Source organism: Pristiophorus japonicus, chromosome 15 (genome assembly GCF_044704955.1).
Source record: "Pristiophorus japonicus isolate sPriJap1 chromosome 15, sPriJap1.hap1, whole genome shotgun sequence".
NCBI classification, from domain to species: Eukaryota; Metazoa; Chordata; class Chondrichthyes; family Pristiophoridae; genus Pristiophorus; species Pristiophorus japonicus.
The window spans coordinates 156,230,413-156,243,792 of NC_091991.1; the positions used below are offsets into that span (position 1 = coordinate 156,230,413).

Genomic DNA, 13,380 nt, shown 5'->3' on the forward strand with positions numbered 1-13,380 from the left:
GTATGAAACTGGCTGCCGATTCGCTATTGCCCACTTTGTGTTACTACCCAAGGTGAATTTCTACATGTGTGTCTGCAGCTAGCTGCATTCTCCCGATCTCTGTAATCTCCTTCAGCCCCACATCCCCCACAGTGATCACAGCAGTAGTGCGAAAGCACGAATGGGTTCCAGTGGCAGGCCTGAGCATAAGTGAAATACAAGTGGGTAAAAGAATACTGCCTTTTTGGAGGAGGGGCACTGTTTTCTTGGATTCCAATGTGGATTTAGCAATAATGCTTAAACAAGACATCAGGTTTGATGTGTTTCTGGAATTGAAACTACCATCCTTGTCAGTTTCAGAAATTAAGGGCCCAAGTTTCGGCCTCAGTTGCTCCTGATTTTTTGGAGCAACTGGTGTAGAACGGAGTATCTTAGAAATTCAAATTCTCGGCATTTAGTTTGCTCCAGTTCTAGTCAATTAGAACAGTTTCACTTTGGAACAGAATTTATTTTTCAAAAGGGGACGTGTCCGGCCACTTACGCCTGTTTTCAAAGTTTCGGCAGTGAAAACTTACTCCAAACTAACTTAGAATGGAGTAAGTGAAGATTTTTGTACGTTCGAAAAAACCTTGTCTACACTTTAGAAAATCAGGCGTAGGTTACAAATTAGGCGTAGGGAATGGGGGGGGGGGGGGGCAGGGGGTTTTAAAGGGAAGTTTACAAACATTAAACACTTCAGTTTTACAAATAAAGAGCCATCATCAATAATAAATGATAAATACATCAATAAATCAACCAATAAATCAATCAAAAAAAATTAATAAAAAATAAAAAAAAATTTAAAAATCAATAAATAAAACATTTTCTACTTACCGACTGCAGCACCGGGAGTCCTCCAACAGCATGCTGGGACGGTCCCCCAGTGTGTCTCTGTCAGTGTCTCTATCTGTCTATCACTCTCTGTCTGTCAGTATCTGTGGGAGGAGAGAGAGATGGAGAGAGAGAGAGAGAGAGATGGAGAGAGAGAGAGAGAGAGATGGAGAGAGAGAGAGAGATGGAGAGAGAGAGAGAGATGGAGAGGGAGATAGGATGGGGAGGGGGAGGGGGGAGGGAGAGAAGGAGGCTGAACGGCCGGGCCCAAGACCTCGGGCTAGATTTACAGGTAGGTGGCGCCTGGTCTGGTCGGGGGGGGGGTGGGGGTGAGAGAGAGTCGGGGGGGGGGGGGGGTGGGTGAGAGAGAGGAGAGAGTCACGGAGGTCCGGGGGGGAGAGAGTTGCGGAGGTCCGGGGGGGAGGGGGGAGAGAGAGAGTCGCGGAGGTCCGGGGGGGGGGGGGGGCGGAGGCGGAGAGAGAGTCGTGGAGGTCGGATCGCCGGAGGGGGGGGGGGGGGTCGAGTTGAGTCGGGAGGAAACAGGAGCTGGGCGTGGGAGGAGCCTTATTCACGCAGCCCCAGTGAGGCCATTCGGCCAGGGCTAGGGGCTGCATGCTTCGGGCCCCTCCCACACAGTTTTGGGCGCCTGGAGCTACTGCACATGTGCGCCCACTGTAGCAGGGACTTGGCTCCGCCCCCAACAGCTCGTGCTGTGCTGCGCCTGGCTGCAGAAGATCTGCAGGGAGCCAGAGAATAGGGAAGTTTTTTTTAGGCGCACTTTCTGCCGCGAAAAACGGGCATCCAGGTCCGGGAAGCGCCGTTTTAGTTTCTTGTTTGGTTTCTTGTTATCGGTATTCAGGATCTGTATTTTTGAGATCACATCCAATGCACAAATAATTACATTACTTGATAGAAGGAAGTAGCCAGTATTAAACAGACTACTTTAAAAAAAGAACTGAAACAGTGACTGTTTATAAAAGCACGTGTTATTAAAAGCAATCTATCTAGCACAAATAAAGTTAGACGATTGCATGTGCGACTTCTTCCTTATACGATGATTTGGTCTTGCTCGCTTTCCCGGAGCAGTAATTTACATTGCCTTGTTACTATGGGGCCAAAATTCAGCTTCTCGAAAATGCCTCTTACCGCCAGAAAGCGGCGGCCAAGCAGCAAAGTCGAGTGGCCGCCCCTTGCACAATTCTCCTCGGTGCTTTTTCCGGCGGTCCCCACTTCCGCCCCACTGCTGCCAGCCCCTCCTAAGTGCGCCATCAAAGCGCGCACCGCCGATCTCCCGCACCTCTACCCGAATTCACCATGATAAAATCTCTGGGCTGCCGAGCGGCGCCCCCGACAGGTTTTTTTCTGTCAGTGCACTGTGTTCGCTGTATGTGCGACTTGGCTGTGCGCCGGCCATTCAAGGGGAGGGCGCACTGCCGCAGCCGCCATTTCATTTTTTTTTTTGTCGGCCGACTGCCAGGTCGGCCCGACAATTATGCCCCCGGGTTCGGCCGGGCCGCCAACAGGTAGCCTGGCACCCCCCCTCTCGGATGCCAGGCTGCTGGCCCGGCCGAAACCCTGCCTGGTGGTCCAGTGGACCTAACTAAAAGAATCGCAGAATTCGTAGCGGCCCTCCCCTTGAAGTGAAGGGGAGAGACGTGGTGATGCACAAGCGTCATGACCCTGAGGTGAGCTTCAAATTTCATACAAAAGCAAAACACTGCAGATGCTGGAATCTGAAATAAAAACCGAAAATGCTGGATATATCAACGGGCCAGACAACATCTGTGGAGAGAAAAACAGTTAGTGTTTCAAGTCGATGAAAAAAAAATTCTTCGAGAACCCTTTTTCTTTCGCCTTTTTCCAAATGGCCTCCAATGGTTTGGTCACTAACTGCTCCGGCATATTGAACAGTGCATTTTAGTTTGAAAATGAAAATGGCCCTATCTATATGATAAGACCCCAATGGGACTTGTTTCTGGTGGGAGTGCTGACCACCTAGTTCTTGGGCTACTTGAAAATGGAAATGAGTGGGTTTTCAGCAGGAATAGAGTGGTCAGTCATTTTTAGTGATTTTGGTCTCGTTGCCGCCCAATTCCAACTGAAAAATGGGTTGGCAGAGAGACCAAAGTATTCACTCTGCATTTTGAGGTAGAAACCAATCAGTGGAACAAAATGGAGCGGTGTAATTTTTAAATAAAACGCTTGTAGCCAAATAATTCCAAGTCACAATAATATAACTTCGCAAAAGGTATTGGCCTATAAATTGGATCGCACTTCATGCATTTAACAGGAACAAACCAAGCACCTAAGAGTCAAATATAGCGGGCCGCGTGCATTCGCTTATTTTGAGCCTCCCACCACATTGATTGGGTTGCTCATGACGTGTCGAGGGCGCACACCTGAACTTGGCGTTGGCGTCACTAAATATGCAAATTAGAAGCCTAAAGCAAGTTTCAGGTCTCGTTTGAGAAATTGGATTGTGAAAGAGCACAGCATGCTGTGGTTATTTTTTTTTCAGGTGCTCAGGGCCCAAACCAGTTGTCCTTAAAGTGACCGCTGAAGGCTGCCACTGAAAAGGTAAATTCAACGTTTGTTTTTTTTAACCTAACTGTGGAGCCAGGAGGAATACCCTACTGAGGCCACTATCCTAATCTAAGCCATTATAGCTTGAAGAAACTCGCCCACCATAGCATGTATGGAAAGATCAAGAGGAAGTGCACCACTGGGTTTCTGAAATGTGCTGGCAGCTGGTGAAGTTCTGAGGAAAAATTAAACCATGTCACAGGTCCAAAACTGCCGCGATATTTATAAAAAAAAAATTAGGATTCATAAAGTTACAGAGGTAGTTCCTGTTACTACAGGTTGAACGTCCAAGATCCGGAATGTTCCGGAATCCAGACTCTGGGACAATCCGTGACAGGGTCGTCTGGAATCTGTAAAATGTTCCAGAATCTGGACCAGACCTCGGGGCCTCGCCGCTGCCCGACCTCTGGCCTCGCCTCACCACCCTTACTTTGGGGCCTCCTCACCAGCCCGCCCGAACACCACCTCGGCGGGGCCAGCCCTGCCCGACGACGATCTCCTTGGCGGGGCCCCACCCAAACACCTCCACGGCGGCTGGGCCCCACCCGACGACCTCCTAGATGGGGTCGGCGACCCGAACAGCTCCTCGGAGAGCAACCCCCCCCCCCACCCCCCCTTTCTGATGATCCGAACCTGGGCTCGGGTGTTTCCAGATTTCGGATGCCAGAAACACGTTCCGAAGTCCGGAAAAACTCCAAAATTGCGGCTCGGCCTTGGTCCTGAGGTTGCTGGATTCGGGCGCTCAACCTATATACCATTGCTGCTTTACCATTACTTTCAAAAAGACATCGCCTTTATTAGAGCAGAACTGTAATAGTTTGGATGAGAGGATGCTGAATTCTCCATAGCTAAATTTTGCTGTTCTGAATTGTAAGATATTATGGTTGAAGTGGGGTGCTTGATGATGTTGTAGACACTAAGGCAGTTGCTTGTTGTACAACCATGTGGCCTCACACAATGTACAATGGCACACATGACCTAACCAATTAAACATACTCATAGGACTGCTTTCTGGGCCCAAAGCCTGATCCTCGTGAGCTACTCTGCATTCAGCAGTGATTGGGAGTGAGCAGTTATTTTCTCCTCTGCCAGCTGAAGTCCATTGTTGCTCCCTCCCACCACCACCCTGGCTGAGCTCCACCAACTCCGCACAGATTAAACATCAAACATGGGACCTTGTTGGTCTATACAATTCCACACCACAACCAAGAGAGAGCCCAAAACTCCTCGGGGATGCAGTCGCTCTGCTTACACTGGGATTGTGCGTGGTGATGTCACATCTATGGTGTCTTTGGGAGGGCAACTAATTTACATGGGGCAAGCGGGTAGCAGTGCCATTATGGCACCAGTCTGCCCCATGCAGCTGGAAATCTGACTCCCTCCTGCCATTGTGGAGGGCTGCCCATGCCCCTGCCACTGACCATGTCTCACTCAGCCACTTGTATAAAGGAGCCACTCAGTTCATCCAAAACTCTGCTGCTCATTATCCAGAGTCGCACCAAAGCCCATTCACCCATCACCCCTGCAGTGCTCGCTTGCCTACATTGGCTACTGGCCCACCAATGCCTCAATTTTACAATTCTTGTGCTTCTGTTCAAATGCCTCCGTGTCCTCGCCCTCCCTATCTCTGTAATCACCTGCAGCCCTACAACCTTCTGAGAACTCTGCGTTCCTCCAACTCTGACCTCTTGAGCATCCCTCACTCCCTTTGTCCCACCATTAGCAGCCGTAGCTTCAGCCATTTAGGCCCTAAGTTCTACAGTTCGCTCGCTAAGCCTCTTTGTCTCTCCACCTCTTGTCCTTTAAGACACTGCTTAAAACCTAACTTTTTGACCAAGCTTTTGGCCACCTGTACTAATATACTATCAATTTTTTTTCTGATTATGCTCTTTTGAAGGGTCTTGGGATATTCTACGTTAAATGCGCTATATAAATGCAAATTATTGTTGTTGCTCTGTGGCACTATCATCATCATAAGCGGTCCCTCGAACGAGGATGACTTGCTTCCACACCAAAAGGGATGAGTTCACAGATGTTTCAATGAAGGACCCGATGTTCCAGTCCTGATCTCCAGTTGAAGGGGTGGAAGATGCCTGTGCGTGGATTTTTTTAACGTGTGGCGACCGTTGCACATCAGCCAGCACACGGGCTTGACAGAGCTAGGTCTTTATCCAGTGGCAAGGGTTAACCAGGACGACAGGAGACCTGCTCTGCTGCACGGACCTAGTGCGCACACATACCGCAGTGTGGGCTGGCACATGCCGCCCCTGGGCCTCGGCTCTTCTGGGCCCCGTACCCTCATTTGCCGCACCTCCGCCACCATCTCTCACCACACCTCCGCACCAAACATTCACCACATCTCCACCACAATCACTCGCCGAATCTCAGCCACAACCTTTCATCGCTCCTCTGCCCCAAACAATCGCTGCACCTCCATCGCGATCTCTTGCCACATCTCAGCACGTTCTCTCACTGCTCCTCCGCCACAAAACATTCACCGCACCTCCACCACGATCACTCGCCGAATCTCAGCCACTATTTCTCGCTCCTGTGCCCCGATCATTTGGCGCACTTCTGCCACAATCTCTTGCCGCTCATCCGCCCTGACCTTCCCGCTCCTCTGCTGTACCTGGGCCCTGCTGATGTTCCTGCCCACGCTCCAAACGGTGACCTGGGTTTTGATAACATCACCCAGTTGCCCACCTCGAAATTGTCGCACGCTTGGAACGGCTCGCGCTATACATCCAGGGCGCTATACCTCCTAGCTAGAAGGCATTATGCATTTTATCGTTACACCTCTCCTTTCATAAGAAACAAAATGAATTAAAGTGAGCTTCAATATAAACTGGTAATTAATTTCTTATGACTGCATGTGGTAAACAATTACAAGTTTAACAAACAACAACAAAACCCTTGTCTTTTGATTCTTTATCCGTGTCCAGTGTCCATGATTTCTTATTTCTGTACATAGTGCTCCAGGTATTTTGGTGCTGTGCGGATTCTGTTGCTTCACCTCAAACTTTTTTTAGTGGTGTTCTGTGCACAGATCGCTTTCGTCCCTTTATCAGTGCTCTGAGGGAAATATGAAGCGACATATCCCCGTTTTCGCGTGTTGACATTGAAGTGCTGTTTCACATGTTATTTAGCTGTGTTGGCAGTGGATCGTGTGTGGGTGTCACAGATCTCTGGAGTTTCGATGAATGTATTGGCGTTCTTTCTCAGATGTTTCCTATTTTAGCAATACTCATGGCCATCTTCTGTAATGACCTGACATGACTGAATGCCGACTTGTTTCTGAACCTGAGCTTTTTGTCACACTTTGCTGTCTCTCGTTTGTTTGAGTCTCACTCTTTCTCCTTCCTGCGGTGTTCGAAGTGTTGTAGCAACTCTGTTGTAGCTGTTGAGTAGATCCAGGGCTCTATACCCGCTAGTTATACATTTAATCGTTACAATGTGGGTTTCATTTTCCAGGTAGCTGGCCTTAGTGAACCTGGCAGGTTTACTTTGGTGTTACCATCGGCTGTATGAGAGGAATGGGCAACAGCCTAGGGTTGTCAACTCTGGGCGTAATCCCGGTTGTTTGTTGACGTGACACTTGACCACGTGACATTGTAAATACTTCAAGAAAATTTTAAATGCACATCTATTAAATATTCACTCCTCTTCCTCCATATCATCCCCATTGGCTTCCTCTTTTAGACTCTTGTTGCCTCCCTTACTGTCATCTCATTTCTAATTCCCCCTATGCTCATCTGATCACCATTTTGACATGATTCCTAAGTTTCCTGTATTCATCCCAATCAACATTTTCCGAAGTTCCTTTTTCTTCTTTTACAATCAGTTGCCTCATTGATTCATTTAGGGCCATTTTTTGACACTGCCTGTGCGAATTTTAATGATCTATACGACCAACGACATGTCCTTGAAAGTTCCATTTGTTCTGTACTGTGATGTTAATAAATTAGTCCTCCCCCCACCCCCCCCCCCATCCATTTGAGCTCTTCCCTCATACCCTGCTAATTGTACTTTTTAAAATTGTGTACCTAACATGCAGCTCACTATTCTCAACTGCCATTTAAAAAAAAAACTCTTCATGGCTCTCCCTACTTCCAAACCTTTGCTTCAGCTCTTGTATCACAGAATCTGGCATCACAGAAGGAGGCTATTCGGGCCCCTGTTCTGTGCTGGTTCTTTGAAAGAGCTATCCAATTAGTCCCGCTCCCTTTCTTTTTCCCCATAGTCCTGCAAACGTTTCCTTTTGAAGTATATACACAATTCCCTTTTGAAAATTACTATTGAATCTGCTTCCACCACCCTGTATACTCCAGATCATCATAACTCGCAGCATTAAAACAAAAAGTCCCCTCTTTTTCCCTCTGGTTCTTTTGCCAATTATCAGAAATCTGTGTCCTCTGGTTACTGACCCTTCAGCCACTAGAAACAGTTTGTCCCTATTTACTCTATCAAAACCATTCATACGTTTGTGTATATTCTCTTTTTTTATTTAACATTATTTGTGTTGCAAATTTTATAGGCTCTGCTGGTCCTTTTTGAATTCGCACTTTTGGGAAATCTGCTGGGCTTCTACTGTCCGTCTTTTGTTTTCTCATATTATGAATAGTCATATTCAAGAGATGTATATAAAACCTCGGTTGGATTAAGGATTCAAATTGTGAAATTACATTTTCACTAATCTAATTGTTTTGTCTTCTCCCTCCTTGGATTGTTAAAATGAATAGATGTTAATGTCAGTGTCTGTTAGAGGCCGAGTGATCAAAGTCGCTCGCTATTTGGCAGGTCGCTACAGTAGCTGCACATCACTGTGGAGTTGCTGAAGTTAGGATGGCAGAGTTCTCCAGCAGGTCAAGTTTTCAGCTTACAGGCATTCACATTTGAGTATTTTCTCAACTAGTGAAAACCTTCAAGTCTCTCAAACTTGTCTGTAAAAATTTGGCTTCATCACAAACCACCAGAGCAGAACTGTGGCCAGAAAAGTACATGTACACACAGGGACGGACCATGAATACAAAGTACTTTCCTCCTGGGCTGCTGGCAACGGTGCCTGGGAGATCAATCTTCCATTCCGGGAGACTCCCGGCCAATCCAGGAAGATTTGTAAACCGGCAACAATCTGAATGAAAGCATGGAGCTGTCAATCATAAAAAAACATTCTCACGTCTGAAGGCAATAGTCAGGGAATTGCCTGTACTTAACTATAGATACAAAATTACACCCAAGTTTGAGAGTTACTTATATTTCTGATTCACATTTAACTCTTTTCGCTACATATTGCTTTAAGTTGAAATTTGGGCCTGAACTGAGAAAAACCAGAGGTAGTTAGCCAATGATGTAAACAGAAATGAAAAATTGGACAAGTTAAAGTGATTATTGAAAGCATGCGATTGGAGATGTCATTATTTACCAAAGAAAGAAATTCTGATAGTACTAAAATAGTGAGTAAGATACACAAAAATAGTTTTGTAGATTAATTATTTCCTGTGTTTTGACTGTTATCAGTTTACCAGCTGTGGAAGTAGTTGAATATTTTACATTTATATCTGGTTTTGCATATAGGAGTGAAGAGAGCACTCAACACCACAATCCGAGCAATGCATGGTAACCATATCACCGAGCAGTCAGTGAAAAGCTGCTCGAATACCGGTTCTATTTTAGTTCAAACACTGCCCTGTTTTGTGAATAAACTGATTCTTTACTGCAATCAATTGGTTACCAATTCTAATAGGGAAACTGACCTTGCAAATTAGAAAAATTTTCCACTTGAGCCGTACAAATGCTGGGTGCCAGGAACAATACAGGTGTCCCTTGCACCCAGTGTTGCTAAGGATGTGAACATGGACAAGCATATTGGAAAAAGAAAGCATGAGACATGAGTACAAAATGAATGGGTCCTACTTTATAAAGACCAGCTGTGTGAGATTGATTTGTGTGAGGTTGATGAAGTCAGTATATGTATAATTTGTAGCTTGACAAATTTAATGAGCTCTGTGAATAGTGCAGTAAAATGCTCGTGTTAAAATATGCCCTATAATGAACCTTTTTACATCTAATCCCTCTTTACTACTTTCACACCTCTTTAGTGTTCATGTATTGAAAAGTGTTTGATTGCAATAGTTGTTGCATTTCCTTTTTCAAATTCTAGATGATACTACTTATACATGTGGACATAAGCACAACTAACGAGTTAAAGACAGGTGCAGTGTCCAAAATCCGGAGTTCCGGAATGTTCCCGACTCCAGACCGATTGGTGGCAGGGAAGAGTGACCATAATATGGTAGAATTCTTCATTAAGATGGAGAGTGACACAGTTAATTCAGAGACGAGAGTCCTGAACTTAAAGAAAGGTAACTTCGACAGTATAAGACGTGAATTGGCTAGGATAGACTGGCGAATGATACTTAAAGGGTTGACGGTGGATAGGCAATGGTAGACATTTAAAGATCACATCGATGAACTTCGACAATTGTACATCCCTGTCTGGCGGAAAAATAATACTGGGAAGGTGGCTCAACCGTGGCTTACAAGGGAAATTAGGGATAGTGTTAAATCCAAGGATGAGGCATATAAATTGGCCAAAAAAAGCAGCAAACCTCAGGACTGGGAGAAATTTAGAATTCAACAGAGGACGACAAAGGGTTTAATTAGGAGAGGGAAAATAGAATATGACAGTCATCATCATCATAGGCAGTCCCTCGGAATCGAGGAAGACTTGCCTCCACTCCTGAGGGGAGTTCTTTGGTGGCTGAACAGTCCAATATGAGAGCCACAGACTCTGTCACAGATGGGACAGATAGTCATTGAGGGAAGGGGTGGGTGGGACTGGTTCGACGTACATTCTTTCCGCTGTCTGCGCTTGATTTCTGCATGCTCTCGGCGTTGAGACTCGAGGTGCTCAGCGCTCTCTCTGATGCACTTCCTCCACTTAGAGCGGTTTTGGGCCAGGGACTCCCAGATGTCAGTGGGGATGTTGCACTTTATCAGGGAGGCTTTGAGGGTATCCTTGTAGCATTTCCGCTGCCCACCTTTGGCTCATTTGCCATGAAGGAGCACCGAGTAGAGCACTTGCTTTGGGAGTCTCATGTCTGGCATGCGAACTATGTAGCCTTCCCAGTGGAGCTGATCGAGCGTGGTCAGTGCTTCAATGCTGGGGATGTTGGCCTGGACGAGGACGCTGATGTTGGTGCGCCTGTCCTCCCAGGGGATTTGTAGGATCTTGCGAGGCATATGAGAGTAAGCTTGCAGGGAACATAAAAACTGACTGCAAAAGCTTCTACAGATACATGAAAAGAAAAAGATTAGTGAAGACTAATGTAGGTCCCTTACAGTCAGAATCAGGTGAATTTATAATAGGGAACAAAGAAATGGCAGACCAATTGAACAAATACTTTGGTTCTGTCTTCACCAAGGAAGATACAAATAACCTTCCGGAAATACTAGGGGACCGAGGGTCTGGTGAGAAGGAGGAACTTAAGGAAATCCTTATTAGTCAGGAAATCGTATTGGGGAAATTGATGGTATTGAAGGCCAATAAATCCCCAGGGCCTGATGGTCTGCATTACAGAGTACTTAAGGGAGTGGCCCTAGAAATAGTGGCTGCATTGGTGATTATTTTCCAACATTCTATAGACTCTAGATCAGTTCCTTTGGACTGGAGGGTAGCTAATGTAACCCCACTTTTTAAAAAGGGAGGGAGAGAGAAAATGGGGAATTATAGACCGGTCAGCCTGACATGGGTGATGGGGAAAATATTGGAATCAATTAGTAAAGATGTAATAGCAGCGCATTTGGAAAGCAGTGACAAGATCGGTCCAAGTCAGCATGGATTTATGAAAGGGAAATCATGCTTGACAAATCTTCTAGAATTTTTTTGAGAATGTAACTAGTAGAGTGGAGAAGGGGGAGCCAGTGGATGTGGTTAATTTAGATTTTCAAAAGGCTTTTGACAAGGTCCCACACAAGAGATTATTGTGCAAAATTAAAGCACATGGTATTGCGGTAATGTACTGATGTGGATAGAGAACTGGTTGGCAGACAGGAAGCAAAGAGTAGGAATAAACGAGTCCTTTTCAGAATGGCAGGCAGTGACTAGTGCAGTACCGCAAGATTCAGATTTACAATATACATTAATGATTTAGACAAAATAATTGAATGTAATATCTCCAAGTTTGCAGATGACACTAAGCTGGATGGCAGTGTGAGCTGTGAGGAGGATGCTAAGAGGTTGCAGGGTGACAGGCTAGGTTTGTGGGCAAATGCATGGCAGATGCAGTATAATGTAGATAAATGTGAGGTTATCCACTTTGGTGGTAAAAACAGGAAGGCAGATTATTATCTGAATGGTGACAGATTAGTAAAAGGGGAAGTGCAACAAGACCTGGGTGTCATGGTACATCAGTCATTGAAAGTTGGCATATGGGTACAGCAGGTGGTGAAGAAGGCAAATGGCATGTTGGCCGTCATAGTGAGAAGATTTGAGTATCGGAGCAGGGCGGTCTTACTACAGTTGTACAAGGCCTTGGTGAGGCCACACCTTGAATGTTGTGTACAGTTTTGGTCTCCTAATCTGAGGAAGGACATTCTTGCTATTGAGGGAGTGCAGCGAAGGTTCACCAGACTGATTCCTGGGATGACAGGACTGACATATGAAGAAAGACTGGATCGACTGGGCTTATATTCACTGGAATTTAGAAGAATGAGAGGGGATCTCATAGAAACATATAAAATTCTGACGGGATTGGACAGGTTAGATGCAGGAAGAATATTCCCGATGTTGGGGAAGTCCAGGGGTCACAGTCTAAGGATAAGGGGTAAGCCTTTTAGGACCGAAATGAGGAGAAACTTCTTTACTCAAAGAATTGTGATCCTGTGGAATTCTCTACCACAGAAAGTTACTGCTGGCATAAGGCTTTGATGAAATTCCCACCGATGAAACATCGCCCAAAACAAGGAAATACCGCCGAGAAATGCGACGGTCAGCTGATCAATTTCCAGCCCAATATTCCTCTGATTTTATGTTCTTTTATATACCTGCTCCATTCACCCCACCATTAGCAACTTTGCCTTCAGCCACTTAGGCCCCAAATTCTGAAATTCCTCCATAAACCCCTCCACATCTCCATTTTCCTCTCCTCGTTTTAAGACTCTCCTCGAAATTCACCTCTTTGACCAAGCTTTTGATCACTTCTCTTAATATCTCTCTCTCCTGGACTTGGCGTCCATTTTTGATTATGTCTCGGTGAAATGTTTTGAGAGATTGAAAATTGTTGCTGTAAATTATTTCTCATATTGATAGAAGACAGTTGTACCGAGTTTTGTTTGATGTGATTTTGCTTTCATTGGAATTGTTTTGGATGTTATCTATTTTGTTCAAGGTGTAGTTGAACTATTAGTTACATATTTGTTAGAAATAATTGTGATAGGAAAAACTCAGTGCAATCATAGAAATATGTATATGCTATAAAGATGTTGTATTAACCATAGTTGCTTAATATCCTAATAAGTTGAAAGAACAAAATTGTCACCTAATGTGATTCAGAAAACTGCATCAAAGAGACTAAATGGTAATGTTAAGAATTTTAAGAGATACCAGTGATTTTGAGGTTTGACAAATCGGCAATTGTACTATTTGTTTAAGCTTTCATAATGAATAGGTCCAAATAAGTGTATTTTATGAGGTTACGGTCATGTAATTTGTCTTCAATGTTTATACACCACATCAGCCATGAATGCAAATGATGTTCCTATTAAAGGTTTTCTAGACTAACCGACTTGTGAAGGTTATGGTCCATCTATGCAGTCCTTTTCTGCATAAAGTCTGTTACTAATAGGTTGCAGAATGGCAAAGTAGGACTTTCCTGAGCGGACGTTCGCAAAATTCCCTTTGTCCGATGACCGCAAATCCTTTATTTCTGACAAATGGAAAAAAGCGGC

General features: G+C 45.2%; 1 protein-coding gene across 8 annotated transcripts in view; it reads left to right on the forward strand.

Moving 5' to 3' along the window:
* rhbdf1a (rhomboid 5 homolog 1a (Drosophila)) overlaps positions 1-13,380 on the forward strand; it is a 346,823-nt gene that overhangs the window by 180,840 nt on the left and 152,603 nt on the right. The window contains exon 1 of one of the 8 annotated variants that reach the window (XM_070901169.1): positions 9,751-9,794. The exons of the other annotated variants lie outside the window; for them this stretch is intronic. The gene's annotated coding sequence lies outside the window, so the exon portion shown is untranslated. Of the gene's footprint in view, positions 1-9,750; positions 9,795-13,380 lie in introns of those variants that run through there. 8 annotated transcript variants of the gene reach the window in all.